Below are 24,285 nucleotides of genomic sequence, written 5' to 3' on the forward strand. Positions count from 1 at the left end.
TCCTTTATCCTTATCCTTACTGGCACTTCCTCCACTCATTACTTTCTCTCTCTTGTGTTTACTCTCAGCTCATAATGTGTGCTCATCACGCTGTTTACTCCATTCAACTCGTCCTGCAGTTTTTCCCCGGATTCAGTAAGGATAGCAGTGTCATCTGCGAATTTATCATTTCTTTAATTTCCGTCCTTGCTTGTTCAATGCAGATGCTGGAGAGCAGGGGAGAGATATAGTATCTTTGCCTTACCTCATTTTTAACCCAAGTACTTTCATCTACGACAATTGTTATTGGTTCTGCATGGTACTTCCACATGCTGTTTCTTCGTGCATTAATTTTGGAGTGCCATATCCTCATTACGAGCGGCATTCAGTAAGGTAACACATTTTTGTAAAAGAAAGTTCATTTTATTCGGGATTGCAATAAACCACATCATTGCCTACTCTTTTTGCTACAAAGTCCTGTTATCCAGCATAACCTCCGTTGAATGTAACGGCATTACTTCACCTTACTGGGAGAGTCTGTATGACCACGTGGTACAGCTCCACTGGTCGACGACTGAGCCAACACCTTGCTGCACGAGTAACCTCCCCATCGTCCACGTACTGCTTCCCGAGAAGATGGGAGCTGGAAGACGTGGGATCTGGACTGTACGGTAGATGAGGAAGAACAGTCCAACGAAGTTTTGTCAGTTCATATCAAGTGTGCAGACTTCTGTGTGGCCTTTTGTTGTTATGGAGAAGAGCGATGAACACGCTGAAGTCGTTTCTTCAGTTTCGTGAGGGTAGCACGGTGCACTTCAGAGTTGATCGTTGCGCTATGAGGGAGTAAATCGAACAGAATGACCCCTTCAAAGTATCTTTACCGGCTGACGGTGCGGCTTCAAACTTCTTCTGCAGAGGAGAGGTAATGTGGCGCCACTCCGTGAATCGCCGATTTGTATCTGGTTCGAAGTGATGAACAAATGTTTCATCCCCTGTAATAATGGTGGACAAAAAATTGTCACGGTCAGCCTTGTGACAGCACAGATCGTCTTTCTTTGCTCTGTATGGTCTTCAGTTAGGTGGCGAAGAATGCAGCGGTCACAATCTTGAGTACCTCAACGCATGTTTCAGCGCTACCAACGAAGACATCCAGTTGAGCAGAGAAGCGTCTGACTGTGATACGTCGATCACCTCGAACGAGAGTTTTTTTTTTTTTTGTGGTTTTAGGGCGCAAAACTTCTATGGTCATTAGCGCCCAACCCGTGACGTAGGAAACAGGAAAAAAACGAAATTTAAAATCAGCAGCAAGGGGAACAAAGTCATAAAATTTGAGAAACGAAAGGCAGAAGGAATGCTTAAAAATCCACTATAGAAAGGGGTTGGTTGTCCCAAAAAAAAAAAAAAAAAAAAAAGAAAAAAAGAAAAAAAAAAAAGAAAAAAAAAAAAGAATCAAATGACTGACGTCATTTCACTGTCACTAATAAACTGTAGAACGCGGTCAGCTGAGCGCGTGTCATCTGCTAAAATCAACGATAGATCAGGCGATAGCTGTAGACGGGAGCGTAACGGATTAAAATAGGGGCATTCAATTAAAAGGTGTCTGACCGTCCACAGCTGAGAGCAGTGGGGACAGAGTGGGGGAGGATCACCGCTTAAAAGATGTCGATGACTAAAAAGACAGTGCCCTATCCGGAGTCTAGCTAAAATTACCTCCTCCCGACGACGCGTTCGGGAGGAAGAGGTCCAAGCGGAAGGAAGGGCTTTCACTTCCCGCAATTTATTGTGGGGAAGTGTTGACCAATGCGCATGCCATAAATGAGCAACTTGGCGACATAAACCGCTCCGTAGATCGGTAAACGGAAGAGAGTGAATAGCTGGCCGAGGAAGAGAGACTGCAGCCTTGGCCGCTATATCGGCCGCCTCATTCCCACAGATACCAGCGTGTCCCGGGAGCCAGAGGAACGCCACTGAGACGCCCCCCAGGTGGAGCAAGCGCAGACAGTCCTGAATCCGGTGGACCAGAGGGTGCACAGGGTAAAGAGCTTGGAGACTTAGGAGAGAGCTGAGAGAATCTGAGCAGATTACGTACTGTATCCGCTGATGGCGGCGGATGTAGTGGACAGCCTGGAGAACAGCGTAAAGCTCCGCAGTATAAACCGAACACTGGTCGGGAAGCCGAAAGTGATTTGGGGTGTCGCCAACAATATAGGCACTCCCTACACCTAACGATGTTTTCGAGCCGTCGGTGTAAATAAATGTGGCTTCCGTCATTTGTGCACATAGAGCAGCGAATGCCCGACGGTAAACAAGTGTAGGGGTACCATCCTTGGGAAATTGACATAGGTCTCTGAGCAAGTCGATCCGGGGACGGAGCCAAGGCGGTGCTGTACCCCAAGTTGTCAAGAAGGTTTTAGGAAAGCGGAAGGAGAGAGAATGGAGCAGTTGACGGAAGCGGACTCCTGGGGGTAGTAGGGAGGAGGAGCGGCCTGCATACCCGACATCAAAGGAGGTGTCGAAAAAAAGTTCATGGGCTGGATTAGCAGGCATGGAAGACAGATGGCTAGCATAATGACTCAGAAGGACTGCCCGCCGATTGGACAGCGGAGGTTCAGCAGTCTCAGCATAAAGGCTTTCCACAGGGCTGGTGTAAAAAGCTCCAGACACTAAACGTAATCCACGGTGGTGGATAGAGTCGAGACGCCGAAGAATAGACGGCCGAGCAGAGGAGTAGACTATGCTTCCATAGTCCAATTTCGAGCGCACTAAGGCGCGATAGAGGCGGAGAAGGACCACTCGGTCCGCTCCCCAGGAGGTACCATTCAGGACACGGAGGGTGTTAAGGGAACGCAGACAGCGAGCCGAAAGATAGGAAACGTGGGAGGACCAGCACAGTTTTCTGTCAAACATAAGACCCAAGAATTTAGCGACGTCGGAAAACGGAAGGTTGACAGGACCTAGATGTAAGGAGGGCGGAAGAAACTCCTTACGTCGCCAAAAATTAACACAAACGGTCTTACTGGGTGAGAAACGGAAGCCGGTTTCGATGCTCCACGAGTGGAGGCGATCGAGACATCCTTGAAGACGTCTTTCAAGCAGGCTGGTCCGTTGAGAGCTGTAGAAGATCGCAAAATCGTCCACAAAGAGGGAGCCCGAGACATCAGGAAGGAGACAATCCATAATTGGATTAATGGCGATGGCAAACAGTACAACACTCAGCACGGAGCCCTGGGGTACCCCGTTTTCTTGGGAGAAAGTACGGGAGAGAGTAGTGTTCACCCGCACCCTAAATGTGCGCTCTGCCATAAATTCGCGAAGAAAAAGGGGCAGCCGGCCTCGAAAGCCCCAAGAGAACAGTGTGCGGAGGATGCCTGTCCTCCAACAGGTATCGTATGCTCTCTCCAGATCAAAAAATATTGCTACCGTTTGGCGTTTCCGGAGAAAATTGTTCATGATGTAAGTGGAGAGAGCAACAAGATGGTCAACTGCAGAACGATGCTTTCGGAATCCGCATTGGGCAGGTGTTAAAAGACTGCGGGATTCCAGCCACCAAGCTAAACGGTAATTCACCATACGCTCTAAAACCTTACAGACACTACTCGTGAGAGAAATGGGGCGATAGCTAGAGGGGAGATGTTTGTCCTTTCCAGGTTTCGGAACGGGAACGACAATAGCTTCCCGCCATCGCCTGGGAAAGGTACTGTCGGTCCAAATTCGATTGTAAAGGCGAAGGAGGTAACGCAGGCTATGGGTTGATAAATGCAGCAACATTTGGACATGGATACCATCCGGTCCTGGGGCGGAGGAGCGAGAAGAAGAGAGGGCATGTTGGAGTTCCCGCATGGAGAAAACAGTATTGTAGCTTTCGCGATTTTGAGAGGAGAAAGCAAGATGTCGCACTTCCGCTGCACGTTTCTTCGGGAGAAACGCTGGTGGGTAATTTGAAGAGCTCGAAATCTCAGCAAAGTGCTGACCCAACGAGTTAGAAATTCTGACGGGGTCCACTAAGGTATCATGCGCGACAGTGAGCCCAGAGACCGGGGAGGAACTAGGCGCGCCTGAGAACCGTCGAAGCCGACTCCAAACTTCCGAGGAGGGAGTGAAGGTGTTAAATGAGCTAATAAAGAATTTCCAGCTTGCCTTCTTGCTATCGCGGATGACGCGACGGCATCGCGCACGGAGCTGCTTATATCGGATACAGTTTGCCAAAGTTGGATGGTGACGGAAAATGCGAAGAGCACGTCGCCGCTCACGTATTGCGTCACGGCATGCCTCGTTCCACGCCGGGGCGCCGGGGCAATTCGGAGGTGCGTGGTATTGAACGTTCCGCAGCTGTGAGAATAACGTCGGTAATATGTGTGACCTCATCGTCGACGCTGGGAAAGCAACGGTCATCGAATGTCGCTAGAGACGAAAAAAGTGTCCAATCGGCTTGGGCAAACTTCCAGCGTCGCGAGCGCATATATGGCAGTTGAAGCTGCAGTCTAAGAACACATGGAAAGTGGTCACTCGAATGTGTATCATCAAGGGCGAACCATTCGAAGCGCCGAGCTAGCGGAACAGTACCGACCGCAAGGTCCAAATGAGATAAATTTGTCGTGGAGGCAGACAAAAATGTGGGGACCCCAGTGTTGAGGCAGACTAGATCCGCTTGGTGGAAGACGTCTAGCAATAGTGAGCCACGTGGACAAGGATGTGGAGATCCCCAAAGCGGGTGGTGGGCATTGAAGTCCCCAACCAGCAAATAGGGGGGTGGAAGCTGATCAAGAAGATGAAGGAGATCAGCTCGTGCCATTGGTGTGGACGATGGAATGTATACCGTACAAAGAGAGAACATGTATCCAGAAAGGGAAAGACGGACGGCGACAGCTTGGAAGGAACTGTTTAAGGGGATTTGGTGATAATGGAGAGTATCGTGGAGCAGAATCATGAGTCCTCCATGGGCTGGAGTGCCTTCAACAGAGGGGAGGTCATATCGAACGGACTGAAAATGAGGGAGAACAAAACGGTCATGGGGACGCAGCTTTGTTTCCTGAAGACAGAAGATGACCGGCGAGTAGGATCGTAAGAGGATCGACAATTCATCCCGATTGGCTCGAATGCCGCGGATATTCCAGTGGATAATGGACATAGGGTGAACAGAAAATGGAGGAACGTGACCAAGGGTGCTGTCAACTCAACGACTGCTCGAACGAGAGTGTCCGCACGTTCCAACATTGCAGGAGTCCTGACAGGTTTGCGCGACCTTGTGTGGTGTCACCGCCAGACACCACACTTGCTAGGTGGTAGCCTTTAAATCGGCCGCGACCCGTTAGTATACGTCGGACCCGCGTGTCGCCACTGTCAGTGATTGCAGACAGAGCGCCACCACACGGCAGGTCTAGAGAGACTTACTAGCACTCGCCCCAGTTGTACAGCCGACGTTAATAGGAATGGTTCACTGACAAATACGCTCTCATTTGCCGAGACGATACTTAGCATTGCCTTCAGCTACGTCATTTGCTACAACCTAGCAAGGCGCCATTACCAGTTATATTGAGCTTATATTAATGTATCAACAAGAGCGATGTTCTACAATTATGGATTAAAGTTAAGTATTACAGCAACTGCGTCCGTTTTTCTAAGTTCTCATTTCCTTGTAATGTTACAGACTTCGCGCCAGCCTGCGTGAGCTTAAGCGCGTGTCTTTCGGCTTCCTCTCATAGTGACTTGGCTGTCTTGCCAAGTCACAACACCTTGCTGCGATTATGACAGACGCCTCACCCAACGACTCACCGTGCTTTTGTTCACTGCCAAAAAGAGCTACACCTCTCTGCTAGAACCGCATCCCCGTTACAGACGCCATTTTGAAGGCTAAGTATAGTGACGGCACCAATCGGAACTTCAGGAACCTACAGGGGCTGAAGCGAGAACATTCGAAAATGTCCCACAACAGATTCCGCATTTTTTCAACCGAAATTGTCTGAGAAAAAACGTGTTGCATTACGCCCCTCGAACATCTTGTGGAAGTGTGTACCGTAAGTTCCAGAACACCCTACATCTGATCCTTGTCCTAGTGCTGTATCCAGCTCGAGATGCACATCCGTTATTGATTCGCCTAACACCTTCCTCTCCTTTCCTCGCCGCCGCTCCTCCGCGCTATTCATCTCTGCGGTCTTGGTGTCTGCCTTCTCCATTAACACGGCGCGAAGCAGCCTGCGACTCTTATTTGGTCTATTGTGACCGGCATAATACCGCTTTCCGGAAGGGGAGCTTTTTCGCCGTAAGTGGTCGGGATTCACTGTCTTGAAAAGTGTTCCAGCTCACGATTACGCCTGGAGCGCCTCGCTGCGCCCGTATTGTATCCACCGTCGCCTTCCAGCGCTTCTCATTGTCTCCACCCCTCCAGGCGAAGACTTCCGTCCCCTAGCCACCAGCCCCAACTCACTGCGCGGCAGCCCCCGGAGAGCTGTTGCACGAGATGTTGTGAACACGCTAGTCTCTAAACCTCATTTCCAGCATTAGCGATCCTACTTACCATCAATGTACTGACCCGGCCCCTACTATAATACAGAGCAGCTGGACAGTGTCTTGAAAGAAGGATATAAAATGAACATCAATAAAAGCAAAACGAGGATAATGGAATATAGTCGAATTAAGTCGGGTGATGCTGAGGGAATTAGATTAGGAAATGAGACACTTAAAGTAGTAAAGGAGTTTTGCTATTTGCGGAGCAAAATAAATGATGGCCGAAGTAGAGAGGATATAAAATGTAGACTGGCAATGGCAAGGAAAGCGTTCCTGAAGAAGAGAAATTTTTTAACATCGAGTATAGATTTAAGTGTTAGGAAGTCGCTTCTGGAAGTATTTGTGTGGAGTGTAGCCATGTATGGAAGTGAAACATGGACGATAAATAGTTTAGACAAGAAGAGAACAGAAGCTTTTGAAATGTGGTGCTACAGAAGAATGCTGAAGCTTGGATGGGTAGATCCCATAACTAATGAGGAGGTACTGAATAGAATTGGGGAGGAGAGAAATCCGTGGCTCAACTTGACTAGAAGAAGGGATCGGTTGGTAGGACATGTTCTGAGGTATCAAGGGATCACCAGTTTAGTACTGGCGGGCAGCGTGGAGGGTAAAAATCGTAGAGGGAGACCAAGAGATGAATACACTAAGCAGATTCAGAAGGATGTAGGTTGCGGTAGGTACTGGGAGATGAAGAACCTTGCACAGGATAGAGTAGCATGGAGAGCTGCATCAAACCAGTCTCAGGACTGAAGACCACAACAACAAACAGACATATCCATTCGTACTCTGCAAAGCACTGTGAAATATGTGGCAGAGGGTAAGTCCCATTATACCAGTTATCAGGGTTTTTCCCGTTCCATTAACGTATGGAGCATGGGATGAAAGTTTAAACGCCTCTGTATGTGATGCAATTAACCCAAACTTCTGCTTGCGATCGATATGTGTGCGCTATGTTGGGGATTGTGTATTTCTCTCGATCCACCATTTAAAGGGGTTCTTGAAGCTTTGTAAGCACGCTCTCTCTTCTTCAGAAGCCTGCTCTTTCATTTGCTTCGGCATCTATATGACACTCTCGTACTGTTCAAGCAAAACTGTAACCACTCATGCTTCTCTTCTCTGTATACAGCGTGTAAAGGGGATAAGTGCAGATATTTCTATTGATGACTGAGAACTGTATACTGAACAACATTACATCAGTATTTCTGTCGTTTGCAGAATAATAATTATACTTGTTAGCAGTAGTATGTTTTCAGGTTTGTTACCACCTCCAAGTACACCTGTGGGAAGAGCAAGACAATCCTTATTTTTTCCTCGGCAGTAGGTCAGATGTTGAAGTGTGGACACGTCGAAGAAAAACGGTTAGTCTATACTGACAGGTGTAGTCCTAGGCACAGTGCGACCGCGCAGGAAACGTCTTGTGAAGTTTTGTGACGTGTTTGTGGGAAAACTGTTCGATGCAGGGAAAAACAACCAACATACGGATATGAGAAAATATTAAGGTAAGACATATATACATATCTGCACTTGTTCTCGTTACACACTGTATGTTTAATACGCTCTTTCAGTCCTATCTCGTATGGATCCCACAAAATTTAGCAATATTCTAGAGTGGGTTGCACGACTCTTTTGTAGACACTGCATTTTCCCAGCGTTCTACCAACAAACCGAAGTCTGCTACCTCACTTTCTAAAGATTCAGCCTATGTAATCGTTCTACTTTGCATTTCTAGATAGAAAGTGTTGCATCCAAGTATGTATATGAGTTGTCCGATTGACAAGTTACAGTCATAGGATGTTACGTTTTTCTTATTCTAAAGTTCACAATTTTACATTCCAGAACATGTAAGGCAAGTTACCAATCGTTCTAGCAATTTGAAATATTATCAAGAACAGATCCAATATTTCTTTCACACTGTACTTCATTATAGATAACTGCGTCATCTGCGACGATTCTGAGGTCACTATTAACATTATTCTGAGCTCAGTAATACACAACATGAACAGCAGGGGACCCACATCGCTGAGCCACACCGCAAGTTGGTTGTAATTCTGTCGATGACTCTCGCCTTTCTAACCAAAAAATCCTCGATTCACTCAGAAATTTCCCTTGATACCCCGCGCGTCCGTACTTTTACTAAGAAACATAGGTATGATATTGAATGAAATCGTTTAGCTGAGAGTCCTATTCGAGGGCTTTCAGTATGTCATCTGAGAAAAGCAAGAGTTGGGCTTCAAAATGGTGCAAATGGCTCTGAGCACTATGGGACTTAACTTCTGAGCTCATCAGTCCCATAGAACTACTGAAACCTAACTAACCTAAGGACATCACACACATCCATTCCCGAGGCAGGATTCGAACCTGCGACCGTAGCGGTCGCGCGGTTCCAGACTGTAGCGCCTAGAACCGCTCGGCCACACCGGCCCTCAGTTGGGCTTCACGTAATTATATGTTTCGGAACCAGCGCTGGGTACCGTGGATGAATTCATTCTGTCCGAGGTATTACCGCACTACGTTTGAACTCAGAGTACCCTCTGAGATTCTACATCAGACAGACGTCAAGGACGCTGGACGACAGATTTGCGGATCACTTCTGCTATCCTTCTTCCAGCTGCTGGGCACGGTTTTCTGTTCGAGGGCTCTGCGATGATTTATAATTAGAAGGCTGTCTAACCTCTGCAAATTGGATATAGAGTCTTAATACGGAGTTGGTCCACCTTCGGAACGCAATACAGTAGCGATTCCACGTGCCATGGATTCGATAAGTCCTCGGTACATTTCGAGAGGTGTGTGGTGGCACAAGTCTACGCACAGGTCACGCAATTCCCAAAAAGTGCGGTCCAGTGGTTTGACGTCGCAGAGTTGGCGCGCTGTGGCGTCCCAGATGTGATCCCTCGGGTTCGGATCAGACGAACTTCTTGGACGAGTCATCAACGTGAGTTCACTGACGTCAATTAATCTACCTGTCCTTATACCTTTTCGATATGAACAGATTCCAGTACTCGTCTACTGGCCTAAGGTATTTAAATGTGGACAAAGTGAAGAACGCGTAGCTGAAATAATTTGTACTTAGCCTTTGGTGTTTTGTTAAAGTTTTCGGCGATATCTTCCATGCTCCTTCTGCTTCTTGTGCAGGGTTCTAAAAATAGATTCTGGTAAGGGCTTCGACGTTTGTCTTTAAATAAAAGGTCTTGGCAGTGACGTCATTTTCTACCAGATGGTTTACTTCTAAATTCTGATTACACTTTCATTACTGGTTACATTATTCACAAGTATTACTGATGACAACAGTTTTTAAAGCGACCCTCAAAACACGTCCGTTCCTACAATACCTAACAACCAAGTGTGTTGTTTACCTCGAGAAATCAAAGACCTCGTGAAACCTCCAGGTTCAGGCTGAAGTTATTATTCTGGATTTCGTTTGCAAGCTTTTGACACAGAATGCCAAAAACTTGAAAAATGTCAATCTTACAGGTTGAGAATAGTGCTTAGAGTAACTATTATTATTTGAGAGAGTATGATGTCTATATTGTGTTGCCAGTGGTATACTTAATTTGACTTCGGCGTGTTTTCCACTCTGATGGTCAAACAGACGTTTCGCAGTTCAAAAATGGCTCTGAGCACTATGGAACTTAACTACTGAGGTCATTAGTCCCCTAGAACTTAGAACTACTTAAACCTAATCAACCTAAAGACATCACACACATCCATGCCCGAGGCAGGATTCGAACCTGCGACCGTAGCGGTCGCACGGTTCCAGACTGTAGCGCCTAGAACCTCTCGGCCACTCCGGCCGGCGTTTTGCAGTTTTGTGTTTTTCTGGAAGTAGATTACATCTGTTTTATGTTCTATATCAGGATTTACAAATAATAAAAGTAATTTTAGTGCCAACAGTTTTGTGAATCAATGATGCTTTTTAATTCAAAATTACGACGCAGTTTTCATATTTCAAATTTAGCTATTTTCTATTTGGGATAGAACTAACAACAACTAGGAAGCATTTCAGTGTCTGTCTTCTATATTTTCGGATGAGACGTAAAGTTCCAAAAGATGATTTAATTAATAATTTAACAGTATTGCACAATTTGTTATTTTCGTCTTTGGATCGTTATTGAAATTAACATGGCTATATGTATGATGTCAGTGCTCAGAGGTTTGTTTACAAGTCATATGCATTTTGTCTATTCAAAAATTTGTTTTCTTGATAAGCGTGTGGTTGCAAATTTGGTTTAAAGTCTACATTCAAGATAATTTTCGATAAACTGTAAAACCCATCCTTTATTTCTTGTCTACAGAACTTCTAGTGTGTCTGCAAATATTAGCTGTCGAAATATTGTGTGAACAGTTTGAACAGAGTGTAAGGATGAGCTAGAAAGTTTTACTGAATACCGATACCATCTCCATAATGTTACAACTATCATGCTCCTCAAACAATGTAGCGCGAATTTGGCCTTACGATACGGACAGTTATCCTGCTGAGAAGATGCCATCGCTGATTGGGAACAAATCAAGCACGAGGAGGTGTAGATGGTCCGCAACGACATCCACACTGTCCACAGCTGTCGTGCAAGCCCATGACCCAATACTACTCCAAACGGCCTGTGCCCGTCGCGCACGATAGTTTCGAGTAGCCTTCGCCTGGGTGAAGCCGTATCCAGACACGACCATCGACCTGGAGTAACATGGAACGTGAGTCATCCCACCAGGAAACACATTTCCAGTGATCCCCTGGACACATCTTCGACGCCAGTTGCCAGACTGCAGGCGCTTAAGGCTACTTGGCTGGTTTTCTCTGTAAAGGCATATATTTAAAAATCCCAATGAACGTGGGCCAGTGTCACCGAGAGTAGGGCTGAACTGGAGGGGTCTTCTAGGGGACCTCTGCTGTTGTGTTCACGCTTGTGTCAATGTAGCACCCCACTGGGACCACGCCACACGAGTGCTTGGAGCAGGAGTACCGAAAAAGCGTGAGCACCTTTAGCTGCTTCGTAGCGCGGTCAAAGTTCGTCGAAAGGTTTTCAACGGTCCCTGGCGGTTCCACCTATAACACCCCAACGACCCCCTTAAAGTCAGTTATGACAGAATATCATAATATGAAGTAGGGAAGAGTTATCTTGGTAAATACGACATGCTTGCCGAGAAGCTGACACCAAGAAGTTTTGATAACAACAACATTATACATCACCGAGAGTTTTTGTTATGAAAAGAGGAGGAAGACACCTCAGATTTAATAAATGGACAAATATCCAAGTGATAACTGCAATTAATATCTTGAAAGCTAAGTCCAAGCTGATGTTAGTCAGAGATAACTTTTATGTGGAAGACAGTTGTAAGCGCAACGAAGAAATTCAATGCGCCTACAATACTCTTTTACAGAAGAAGTCGCTTGCTGGCTCTCGTCCTGTAAAGACGTGCGAGAACAGTTCTTGTCTTAGTTATTGAGAGTACGGAACGCGACGAGATTGTTTTGCGTTCAGAAGTGTTTCTTGCGTGACGTGATCCATGAACTTCGGAAACTGATTTTCTAAGCAGAGACAGGAACTGATAGACGCGTTTAACCGTGCATAACGGGTTAATTGAACTTTATTGACGACACTAGTGAATACTGGACTTGAGTTTCAAATAGTTGGAACTAAGAGCAGAGTGGATAGTATATCAAAGGACTACACTGAATTAGTCTCGAGTAGGACACAGTTACACGACTTCACGAAGATAATACAATTACGCTGTAGAGTCAAGTTTTCGTAATTGTCAAGAAACTTAATTTTAATAGAATTGACTTTACCAACCAACTGCGTGTGCGTGTGGTGCGAAAGTTATAAAACATTTAGTGGCCAAGGAACAATACACTGTTCGTTCCAGGTGAAATATCAAGCGTGGACTACATTATTAAGTGATTTAATCAATGATAGTTAACCAACGACTGTTCACCAGGGACAATTTAATCTGGATATCAAAATACTTACTTCATTATTTGAAAAGAGAACTTTTGAACATTTTTTTTTTACATTACGGCGTAGGTTCACTCAGACGTGATCAAAGAGTATCTGTGGATCTCGCTCCATACAGCTTCAACAACTCCATAGCAACGAGCCAACAACGTACGAGATGACAATGTTTCCTCGCAATTGTTGCTGTGTACGATGCGGATGAGATAAGATTTAACAACTACTGCATATCCGGGCAATGAATCATTCAGTCTTAAATCAGAAGAAGCATCCATCGTACGAGTTCGCATTTCTGTCTCCCGTTCACCAACGGTGACCTACGTCATCGCGCATCGTGTCTCAACTCCACTGCGAGAGCTGTGGCAGCGGCAGCTCTACGGCGTCGACATCATCAGCACGCGGTTGGAGTGCGGGGACGCCATACACACCCTGCACATCAAGCCAAAAATTGCGGTTCCAATGTCCCCCAAAGGGGTGATACTATGTTCAGTGGGGTTGTTACCCAACGATATTCTTGGAGAAGGTTTGAAGTGTCAGGGAGATATCAGCAGTATCAAAGATTGCCAGGAAGCTCTCCCAGTGGCTTATGAAATGCAACTGTCGTTTTCAACAATGAAATCAATGGGAATCAACACCCCAGTGACAGGGGTGATCACATTAACGCCCTTTATGCTAGCCCAAGAGACCTTTTTGTGTCGATTCTGATCTGAAGTGTGTCTCAAATGTTTTCCTCGGTCACTCATAAGAAAATCGCGCGATTCCAATGCTAGCCGTCGCGGAGGCGTCAAAAAGAGGGGTGGGATATGGGTAGGAGAGGTATCGTGACACGTCCACGGTGGGGTTGCGTACAATTGTGGCGAAAACTGGTACCAAACTGACATCGTTAACCCACCTTACACCAACTTCCGATCTCTGGTTTTTTTTTCCACTCGTGTTGACACCTTGCAGTTTAAAGCGTCGTCGGCCCCACGATGTCGTCGCAGGACGCCACACTTTTCTGCGAGTACAAAGGAAGGTTGTACGCATCTTTGAGCCACCAACTGAGGTCGCACTGTAGTTAGCACACTAACTCGCATTCGGTAGGACGACGGTTCAAAACTTCGTTCGGCCATCCTGATTTAGGTTTTCCGTGATTTGCCTAAATCGCTTCAGGCAAATGCTAGGATGGTTCCTCTGAAAGGGCATGGCCGGCTTCCTCCCCCATCCTTCAGTAATCCGATGGGACCGATGACCTCGCATTTTGGTCCCCTCCCCCCATGTTACCCAATCAACCATCTTCGAGCCATCTGCGTCACAATGGGAGACAGTTATGAGTTTTCAAAAAAGTGATCCTTTAATTCTGTTGTGCGGAATATACACACATCAAAAAAAAAGGTTTTGATCACCCCAGGCCCCAGAACTCCTGAAGATAGACGTTTACTGTGGATGTCGTATAACAGACACAGTCCCTTTCAATGTTCAGAGATGTCACTAAATTCGCCCAAAGATGTGAACAATCATGCATGAGCAGCAGGGGGGGGGGGGGGTGGAAGGCTCCGACAGCTGATCAGTTCCAGTCATTCCACCAGGATACCAGGAAGGGGGTACAAGGATCACGTTCTCTGTTAGTAGAACCATGCCTAGACGGTCAATACCGCGGTTCGATCACGTCCGCATTGTTACTTTGTGCCAGGAAGGGCTTTCAACAAGGGAAGTGTCCAGATATCTGGGCGTGAACTAAAGCGATGTTGTTCGGACATGAAGGAGATACAGAGAGACAGGAACTGTCGATCACATGCCTCGCTCAGACCACCCAAAGGCTACTACTGCAGTGGATGACCGCTACCTACGGATTATGGGTCGGAGGAACCCTGACAGCAACGCCACCATGTTGAAAAATAGTTTTCGTGCAGCCACAGGACGTCGTGTTATGACTCAAACTGTGAAAAATAGGCTGCGTCATGCGCAACTTCACTCCCGACGTCCATGGCGAGGTCCATCTTTGCAACCACGACAGCATGCAGCGCGGTATAGATGGGCCCAACGACATGCCATATGGACGGCTCAGGACTGGCAGTATCGCATATGCCTTCAACTAGACAATCGTCGGAGACGTATTTGGAGGCAACTCGGTCAGGCTGAATGCCTTAGACACACTGTCCAGCGAGTGCAGCAGGGTGGAGGTTCGCTGCTGTTTTTGGGTGACTTATGTGGGGCCGATGTACGCCGCTGATGTTCATGGAAGGAGCTATAACGGCTGTACGATACGTGAATGCCATCCTCCGACCGATAGTGCAACCATATCGGCAGCATATTGGCGAGGCATTTGTCTTCATGGACGACAATGCGCGTCCCCATTGTGTACATCTTGTGAGTGACTTCCTTCAGAATAACGACATCGCTCGACTAGAGTGGCCAGCATGTTCTCCAGACATGAGCCCTATAGAACACGCCTGGGATAGATTGAAAAGGGCTGTTTATGGACGACGTGATCCATCAACCACTCTGAGATATCTACGGAGAATCACCGTTGAGGACTGGGAGAATCTGGAGCAAGAATGCCTTGATAAACTTGTGGATAGTATGTCACAACGAATACAGCATGCATCAATGCAAGAGGACGTGTTACTGGGTACTAGAGGTACCGGTGTGTACAGCAAGCTAGACCACCACCTCTGAATGTCTCGCTGTATGGTCGTACTGCATGCAATGTGTGGTTTTCATGAGCAATAAAAAGGGCGGAAATGTTTTTGTTGGTCTCTATTCCAATTTTCTGTACAGATTCGGGAACTGTAGAAACCGAGGCGATGCAAAACTTTTTTTGATGTGTGTAGAAAAACAGGAGAAACATCGGATAGCCATAATAAGATATGAACAGAATACAGAAGTAATGAACAATCCTACCTTTGGAAATCAAGTCGCGGCACAGTCACTGAAAAGTCTTCAAATGCCCAAGAAGGCAAGGACGTCACGGAAATGGAAAAGGACACTACAGAATTACAAATGCAATTTCACCAAAAAGATGATATAATGACGCTATTTTTGGATAATCAAGTTTTAGTCTCGAACAGCGAAGATGGACTACAGTAAGTTGGTTATGGACTATACAGCCGGACATGCAGGGTGAATAAGAACTCCGCCGTCAAACTTTGTGAGCTAGTGATATGCACCAAAATAAGAAAATACACTCCTGGAAATTGAAATAAGAACACCGTGAATTCATTGTCCCAGGAAGGGGAAACTTTATTGACACATTCCTGGGGTCAGATACATCACATGATCACACTGACAGAACCACAGGCACATAGACACAGGCAACAGAGCATGCACAATGTCGGCACTAGTACAGTGTATATCAACCTTTCGCAGCAATGCAGGCTGCTATTCTCCCATGGAGACGATCGTAGAGATGCTGGATGTAGTCCTGTGGAACGGCTTGCCATGCCATTTCCACCTGGCGCCTCAGTTGGACCAGCGTTCGTGCTGGACGTGCAGACCGCGTGAGACGACGCTTCATCCAGTCCCAAACATGCTCAATGGGGGACAGATCCGGAGATCTTGCTGGCCAGGGTAGTTGACTTACACCTTCTAGAGCACGTTGGGTGGCACGGGATACATGCGGACGTGCATTGTCCTGTTGGAACAGCAAGTTCCCTTGCCGGTCTAGGAATGGTAGAACGATGGGTTCGATGACGGTTTGGATGTACCGTGCACTATTCAGTGTCCCCTCGACGATCACCAGTGGTGTACGGCCAGTGTAGGAGATCGCTCCCCACACTATGATGCCTGGTGTTGGCCCTGTGTGCCTCGGTCGTATGCAGTCCTGATTGTGGCGCTCACCTGCACGGCGCCAAACACGCATACGACCATCATTGGCACCAAGGCAGAAGCGACTCTCATCGCTGAAGACGACACGTCTCCATTCGTCCCTCCATTCACGCCTGTCGCGACACCACTGGAGGCGGGCTGCACGATGTTGGGGCGTGAGCGGAAGACGGCCTAACGGTGTGCGGGACCGTAGCCCAGCTTCATGGAGACGGTTGCGAATGGTCCTCGCCGATACCCCAGGAGCAACAGTGTCCCTAATTTGCTGGGAAGTGGCGGTGCGGTCCCCTACGGCACTGCGTAGGATCCTACGGTCTTGGCGTGCATCCGTGCGTCGCTGCGGTCCGGTCCCAGGTCGACGGGCACGTGCACCTTCCGCCGACCACTGGCGACAACATCGATGTACTGTGGAGACCTCACGCCCCACGTGTTGAGCAATTCGGCGGTACGTCCACCCGGTCTCCCGCATGCCCACTATACGCCCTCGCTCAAAGTCCGTCAACTGCACATACGGTTCACGTCCACGCTGTCGCGGCATGCTACCAGTGTTAAAGACTGCGATGGAGCTCCGTATGCCACGGCAAACTGGCTGACACTGACGGCGGCGGTGCACAAATGCTGCGCAGCTAGCGCCATTCGACGGCCAACACCGCGGTTCCTGGTGTGTCCGCTGTGCCGTGCGTGTGATCATTGCTTGTACAGCCCTCTCGCAGTGTCCGGAGCAAGTATGGTGGGTCTGACACACCGGTGTCAATGTGTTCTTTTTTCCATTTCCAGGAGTGTATGTGCAGTAAACGTGGGCTCTAAGGTGCAAACCTTAGGACCTATGTGTACTTGTCCGTCTTAGCTACAGCGAAACCATTCGCTTCAACTGAAGAATTGGTGATAGCTTTTAAGGTACACACTGCAGCCCATGTCAACTGGACATTTTTTTCTTGATTTGGTGCATACTAACTCCTCTGAAAGGTTGTCGGTGCAGGGCTGTTTCACCTTGTATATGACGATATTAATACAAAAATAAAAATCCATTTCTCTTGTAGGAATCTCCATAAGGTCAAAGGTAGTAACACAAACAAGTTCATATCGCATATTTAAATTTCTAGGGACCATGCTAACATACAGAGGAGACCTCCAACAGAAAGACAAAACTGATAATTTCAAGTACTTTAAGAGTACCGATAGAAGATCTCTCCAAAATAAAGTAAAAAACAGAAACCTACTTTAAGTTCTATAAAGTTAAGTCGGTACCAACATTGCTGTACGGGAATGAATCTTAGGGGATAAAAAAAGAAAGATAAAATAAGATTACAAGTCAATGAAAAGAAATTCCACGGGGACATAGCAGGATGTAGAAAATTAAGATTAAAATATAAACCCGGATATTAGGAAGGAATTTAAAAACTTTAACATAAAGAAACATTTTGAAGAAAACAGGCGAAAATGGATAAGCCGTATGTTGCGAATGGAGGAGTTCACATTACCACTATATTTCTGTCAATATATTCCGCAAGTTTAAGATGCGTATGAAGATCAGCAAAAAGATGGCACGACGAAATTCAACTGCATCATGCCGAGGAAGGTCTAACGCATGACAGATAAGAGGATGATGAAGAAGAAGAAGAAGAAGAGGAAGAAGAGGAAGAAAAGGAAGGAAGAGAGAAATGTTAGGGTTTAACGTTCCGTCGACAACGGGGTAATTGGAGACGGAGAAGAAGAGGAACTGGAATTCTCTGGAGTCGTCGTAGCTGGAATCTGGTCGTCATTACTGAGGCCTAGCCCGAGGGGAACAGGCCAAACAGAAAGGCCTGCCGCGTCGTTCCGCATAACACGGGAGCTAATAATTAAGCAGAGGACCGGAGAGTGGCTGAACAGTGAACTTCCAACAAGCCACCTGACGCTTAATTATCTCGCTGCACGCAGCTCACAAGTCTCTCTCTTAAGTAAGCGGGAAATATTAACTATAAATGAGGTAGCAGTGTTTACACAATGAAAATTAAAGCATCGACGCGCTGCGCTAACCTAGAGCTAAACAGGCATTTAAGAGCAATTGCTGGAACTTTGAATCAAATTGTAACAGATACTCACCTATTTTTACTTTAAAGTCAGTTATGTTATAGAGCTTTACCAAAGGACACGATGAAGCTGGTTTAAGCAGCAAGCATCCGTGAGACTCAAATATGGTGTAGAGACAAATGCGTGATGGTGAATGAGAAGACAATTCTGTAGATCTTCCTTTAGAGGCATAACAACAAAAGCCAGAAGTAATAGAGCGTGTAACGGTTATAAGTGCAGACATTTTTATTGGCGACGGAGGGCGGTGTACTGCATAACATCGCATCAGCATTAACATCATTTACAGTCTAATAATTATAGCTGTTATAAGTTGTATACTTTAAGGTTGGTTCGTAGCTCCAAGAACGTGTGACAAGTGCAAACCATTAATGTTTATTTTACCCTGGCCAGCAGGTCCGGTGTTGAAGTATGCGCAGGTCTAGGCAAGACACGTGGTGTATACTATCGTATGCAGTCCACTTAGTGGTGCAGATATGTCCTTGCAGAAAACATCAGGCAGTAAAGTTTGTTATGTGTTTGTGGGAAGACTGACACCGAGAAAGAACAACGAACACACTGAAGTGTGTACATACTAAGAAAGGTAAAGCACTCCGTCTTCAGGCCACAAGTGGCCCGTCGTGACCATCCGACCGCCGTGTCATCCTCAGCTAAGGATGTGGATAGGAGGGACGTGTGGTCAGCACACCGCTCTCCCGGTCGTTACGATGGTTTTCTGTGACCGGAGCCGCTACTAGTCGGTCGAGTAGCTCCTCAGTTGGCCTCACGAGGCTGAGTGCACCCCGAAAAATGGCAACAGCGCATGGCGCCCCGGATGGTCACCCATCCAAGTGCCGGACAAGCCCGACAGCGCTTAACTTCGGTGATCTGACGGGAACCGGTGAACACACTGCGGCAAGGCCGTTGCTAAAAAAAGTACCACATATTAAAAAAAAAAAAAAAAAAAAAAAAAGCTGAGCGGTGAGGCGCAGTGGTCAGAACACTGGACTCGCATTTGGGACGACGACGGTTCAAACCTACGTCCAGCCATCCTGATTTAGGATTTCCACGATTTCCCTACATCACTTCAGGCAATTTTTCGGACGGCTCCGATGGGACCGATGACGTTGTTTCATATCTTCAAAAATGCTTCTGTACTACTGTAACTTTTAAACAGTACTGTATGCTTACTGTGCATATGTGCAAACCCTGCTACACTGTGATGTGACGTTTGGAGGAAATAGCAGTGATGCTAAACAGTCATTTAAAGACCAAATACGAATATGAAATCATGAAGTGAGTGTTCATTGCTAAACAACCAAGACCAGAATTATGAAACTAGAAGTTGGAATGAGTTTGATGGAGAAGTGCTTAGATGGGTCTTACAACACAATAGTCCTATAGTATAGCCTTCTGAAATAAACTATACGAATACATGAAATGCATTTTGCAAAGAGTTTAAACTCATGACAATTTCTAAAACTCTCTACATTCCTAGATAAGGATTGCGGGAGAATTATAATTTAAGATACGCGATGATTCTGTACACAGTTAAGAAACAAACTTGGTTCCATGTGATACTGTGTATATTCTGTACATCGTCAACGTCGTTATGAGCATATTGCCGACATAATTGTACAAAACGATCAAGGAATGAGGAACATATTATATTGTCATTATTATTATGTACTTATAAAACTTCTGTATTTAATCAGCAATATAGTTTTCCGCCAATTTTTGTGCTCTAACGACTGTTCTTTACGAGTTAAGGGGCATGAAAGAGAAGCCGTGGTTGGGAAAGGAGTGAGACAGGGTTGTAGCCTATCCCCGCTGTTATTCAATCTGTATATTGAGCAAGCAGTAAAGGAAACAAAATAAATATTTGAAGTGGGAATTAAAACCAATGAAAAAGAAATAAAAACTTTGAGGTTCGCCGATGACATTGTAATTCTGTCAGAGACACCAAAGTACCTGGAACAGCAGTTGAACGAAATGGACAGTGTCTTGAAAGAAGGATATAAGATGAACATCAACAAAACCAAAACTAGGATAATGGAATGTAGTCGAACTAAATCAGGTAATGCTGTAGGAATTAGGACTAGGAAATGAGACACTGAAAGTAGTAGATGAGTTTTTCCACATGGGAAGCAAAATAACTGATGATGGTCGAAGTAGAGAGGATATAAAATGTAGACTGGCAATGGCAAGGAAAGCATTTCTGAAGAAGAGAAATTTGTTCACATCGAGTGACAGTATTTGTATGGAGTGTATCCCTGTATGGAAATGAAACATGGACGATAAGTAGTATAGACAACAAGAGAGTAGAAGCCTTCGAAATGTGGTGCTACAGAAGAATGCTGAAGATTAGATGGGTAGATCACATAACTAATGAGGAGGTATTGAATAGGATTGGGGAGAAGAGAAGTTTGTGGCACAACCTGAAAAAAAAGAAGGGATCGGTTCGTAGGACATGTTCTGAGGCATCAAGGCATCACCAGCTTAGTAATGGAGGGCAGCGTGGAGGGTAAAAATAGTAGAGGGAGACCAAGAGATGAATACACTAAGCAGATTCAGAAGGATGTAGGTTGCAGTAGGTAGTGGGAGATGAAGAAGCTTGCACAGGATAGAGTATCATGGAGAGTTGCATCAAACCAGTCTTTTGACTGAAGACCACAACAACGGCTGTTGTTACGAAAAGTACAATATATCGATTGCTGCAGTAATTTCTTTATATTCACAATCCTAGTTAGAATATGTACCAGTTCTAAGCAGTCAGCTCTATGAAGTTAGTATAATATTCTAGTTTTTGAGCAATACACATATCATCTATCTACGTACGTCTCTAGAAATCCTTACGAGTTACTATTTCGGGATCAACATCACAATGCAAGAGTGGGTTCCGCTGTGTTGTGTATGAGCTGTGGCAGCTAATAATTGATTTCTGTCATCAGTGAGGCTTATAAAATGCCTGCAGAAGTCACACCCGATCTTCAGTCTTTGAAGTACATGCAGGACGCCACAGCAAAAAATATTGCGATTGCAGAAGTTTGCTCCAAAACAGGCAGACGCAAGTACTTATCAAGGAATGTAATTAGCCACTAACAGACGCCACGAAAGCAACACTGTAAACAAAAATTTCCGGAAACGGTTGACACTTATATGGATCTAGGGACACGTTAACATTAAACACCACAAAATAGCCGCTGACGCAGTGAAGAAACAACTAAAATACTACCCCAATCAGACCTAAAGACTACTTCATACAGCGTAAGGCAGATGAGACAGGAGACACACATATACAGGTTGTAACGGGTATAAGTGCGCTACCTTAACATGTACACACTGTTCCTTGTGGCGAAGTCTCCTCACAAACACATCACAAACTTTCAGCACGGTCGTAGCTACACCACTAAGTGGACTACACCTGCTTGTATAGACTACTCATTTTGCGTCCACACTTCAATACCTGACCTGTTGCCCAGAGAAGATGCCAAGATATGAGACTGCAGGCTTTCTCAGCGAATCTCTTCGCCTGAAGATGGCAAGTAAGAAACTTGCTGAAACGTTGCTGGAGATCAACACATTGACTCGGCTGTCAACCTGAGAAGATTTCATCATCAAGATTCCAAGATGCTACTCCAGGCGGGTGTAAAAATGAATGTGAGCAACGGAAAATAATAAACGCTGAAACGATGAATTGGCCCTGTCTGACTACCCCCTGAAGCAGATCTTAGAATCTCTTAACGCTCTTTTTAACAAATAAATTACAATCTAAACATAAATGAATGATGAAGTCAACTAATACTACTACATGATAAACGTTTTTGTTCAATATATATTTATTACAGATTAAAATCAACCCTTTAAGTACAACTATCTATTTCCTAACTAAAATTATTAATCAATTGTCCAAGTCTGCCCCTTATTATGACTGCACAGTCTAATATCAATAACAGGAAATGACTGACATCATCTACGTACCAAACACTAGAAGACACTACGTTCAGAGATGCTCTACGGTGGTGTGGAACCTCTGTGGAAATAAACTAACGTGATCACAGCTGTTCAACTTTATAGCCCTAGTAAGCTGAAGCAATCTGCGATGTCACCGCATGTTCTGCGTCCGGTGCGCCGAAGTGATGGTTCTCGTACTCGTCTGCGACGATGGAAGAACTCCAGCCACAAAATAAACTCTTTCGAAGAGTAGGGCGGCTGAATGCTGTCCTCTGACTACTATAATACTGTCTTCTCCTCTCTGTGTTCTACAGATGAGAAACGCGAATTCCCAGCCACAAGGACGGAGTTCAGATAACGTCTCAACGTAAGTATAGGCAGAAGAAGTGCTCTCAATCACTGAACGCTGCGTATTCAACGACGACCTCCAACCCGGGGGCGAAGTCCAGAATCGTATGGATTCGCAACAGTGCCTAACCGTTCTGACTATAAACTCTACTGAGAGCAATGACAGCAAGTCCGTCTCTACCAACAAAGGCTGATGTCGGGCGACCGTCACACACGGGCGCTCACAACGGAAGACCTCGTCTCTCCACCGTTGGCTTCCCAGCAAGGATCGGCTCCCCACCATCGTCACGAATCACATTCCCGAAACCACGGAATATTCTCCCTCTCTACAGATTCTTCCGAACGCTGGCCAACCATACTTTAGTCTTTTGTCTTCCAGCACGGAAAGCTTGCGAGGAAAAACGTATACTCGTACAATAGTACGCATCTGAGTAAATATCAACGGAAATAACCCACCCTCCGTGGTTTCCGAGGTGCCGCTTCATCGTTCCTCTCACTTGCGTCCAAGATTTGCAGAGTTCCCGGTTATCCTTCCGGTCCTGCTACAATAGCGGGCGGCCGTCACCCTATCGTGCTGAAGAGCCCAGGTTCCACGACGTCCGTCAAGCTACTTGCTGTGTTTAAGCAGGACCAACACCTGTGCGGGCCTTCCAGCCAGGGCTCGAGTTCTGCGTGACGTTTCATCGCCACTGGCGTTCCAACCTCTACTAGTACAGGCGCCGTTCTGTTAACAAAGACACGCCGCCACCTTTCATGCAATAAGCGTTAACAAATGGTTCAAATGGCTCTGAGCACTATGGGACTTAACATCTTAGGTCATCAGTCCCCTAGAACTTAGAACTACTTAAACCTAACTAACCTAAGGACATCACACAACACCCAGCCATCACGAGGCAGAGAAAATCCCTGACCCCGCCGGGAATCGAACCCGGGAACCCGGGCGTGGGAAGCGAGAACGCTACCGCACGACCACGAGATGCGGGCTAAGCGTTAACAGTTATTGACAAGGCGTACGTGACAATATCAGTCTCCTTTAAATATTCGTATATGCGATGTACAACCTATCAAATGATACCTAATTGTGGTTGTAGTTCACGGCAAAGTATGTGGATGAGTGCTTGTAAGGTGCGAAACTATAGCCACCTTACAAGATGAGTGTTAAAGGCTTTCTCTTGCCATATGTACTTGGAGGTACTAAGCAACGAAAAAGCGTACAACTTGTAACAATTATAATTACGAGGGACGCTTAATAAAAACGATGATTTTATTCAGGCTTCCAATATACCATATTAATCCCCTCACATCTGGCTACAGACCGCTATTTTTCAACATAATCACCGTTCAATGTGACGGCCTTATGCCACCTTTCTGGAAGGGCCTGAGCCAAGCAGATGGAAGTTGGGAGACGTGAGATGCGGACTGCACGATGGGTGAGGAAGAAAAGTCAGACGAAGTTTTATGAGTTCCTCTCCGTTGGGTAGACTTGTGTGAGGCCTTACGTTATTATGCAGAAGGAGAGTTGGTCTGCATGTTTGTAGTGAAGAATCACCCTGAAGTCGGTTCTTCAATTTCATGAGGGCAGCACAATGCATTGCAGAGTTGATCGTTGCACTGTGAGCGAGATCATGAAAGAGAATAACCCTGTGAGAGTTTCAGAAAACCGTCGCCATGATTTTACCGCCCAAGCCTGCGGCTTTGCACT

At 46.0% G+C, this 24,285-nt stretch overlaps 1 protein-coding gene and 1 pseudogene across 1 annotated transcript in view; both read right to left on the reverse strand.

Moving 5' to 3' along the window:
• Positions 1-24,285, reverse strand: part of LOC124550830 (farnesol dehydrogenase-like) — a 182,235-nt gene that overhangs the window by 97,752 nt on the left and 60,198 nt on the right. The window lies entirely within an intron of this gene.
• On the reverse strand, positions 19,093-19,210 carry LOC124551580 (annotated as a pseudogene).

The sequence above is a fragment of the Schistocerca americana genome, chromosome 9 (genome assembly GCF_021461395.2).
Source record: "Schistocerca americana isolate TAMUIC-IGC-003095 chromosome 9, iqSchAmer2.1, whole genome shotgun sequence".
NCBI lineage: Eukaryota > Metazoa > Arthropoda > Insecta > Orthoptera > Acrididae > Schistocerca > Schistocerca americana.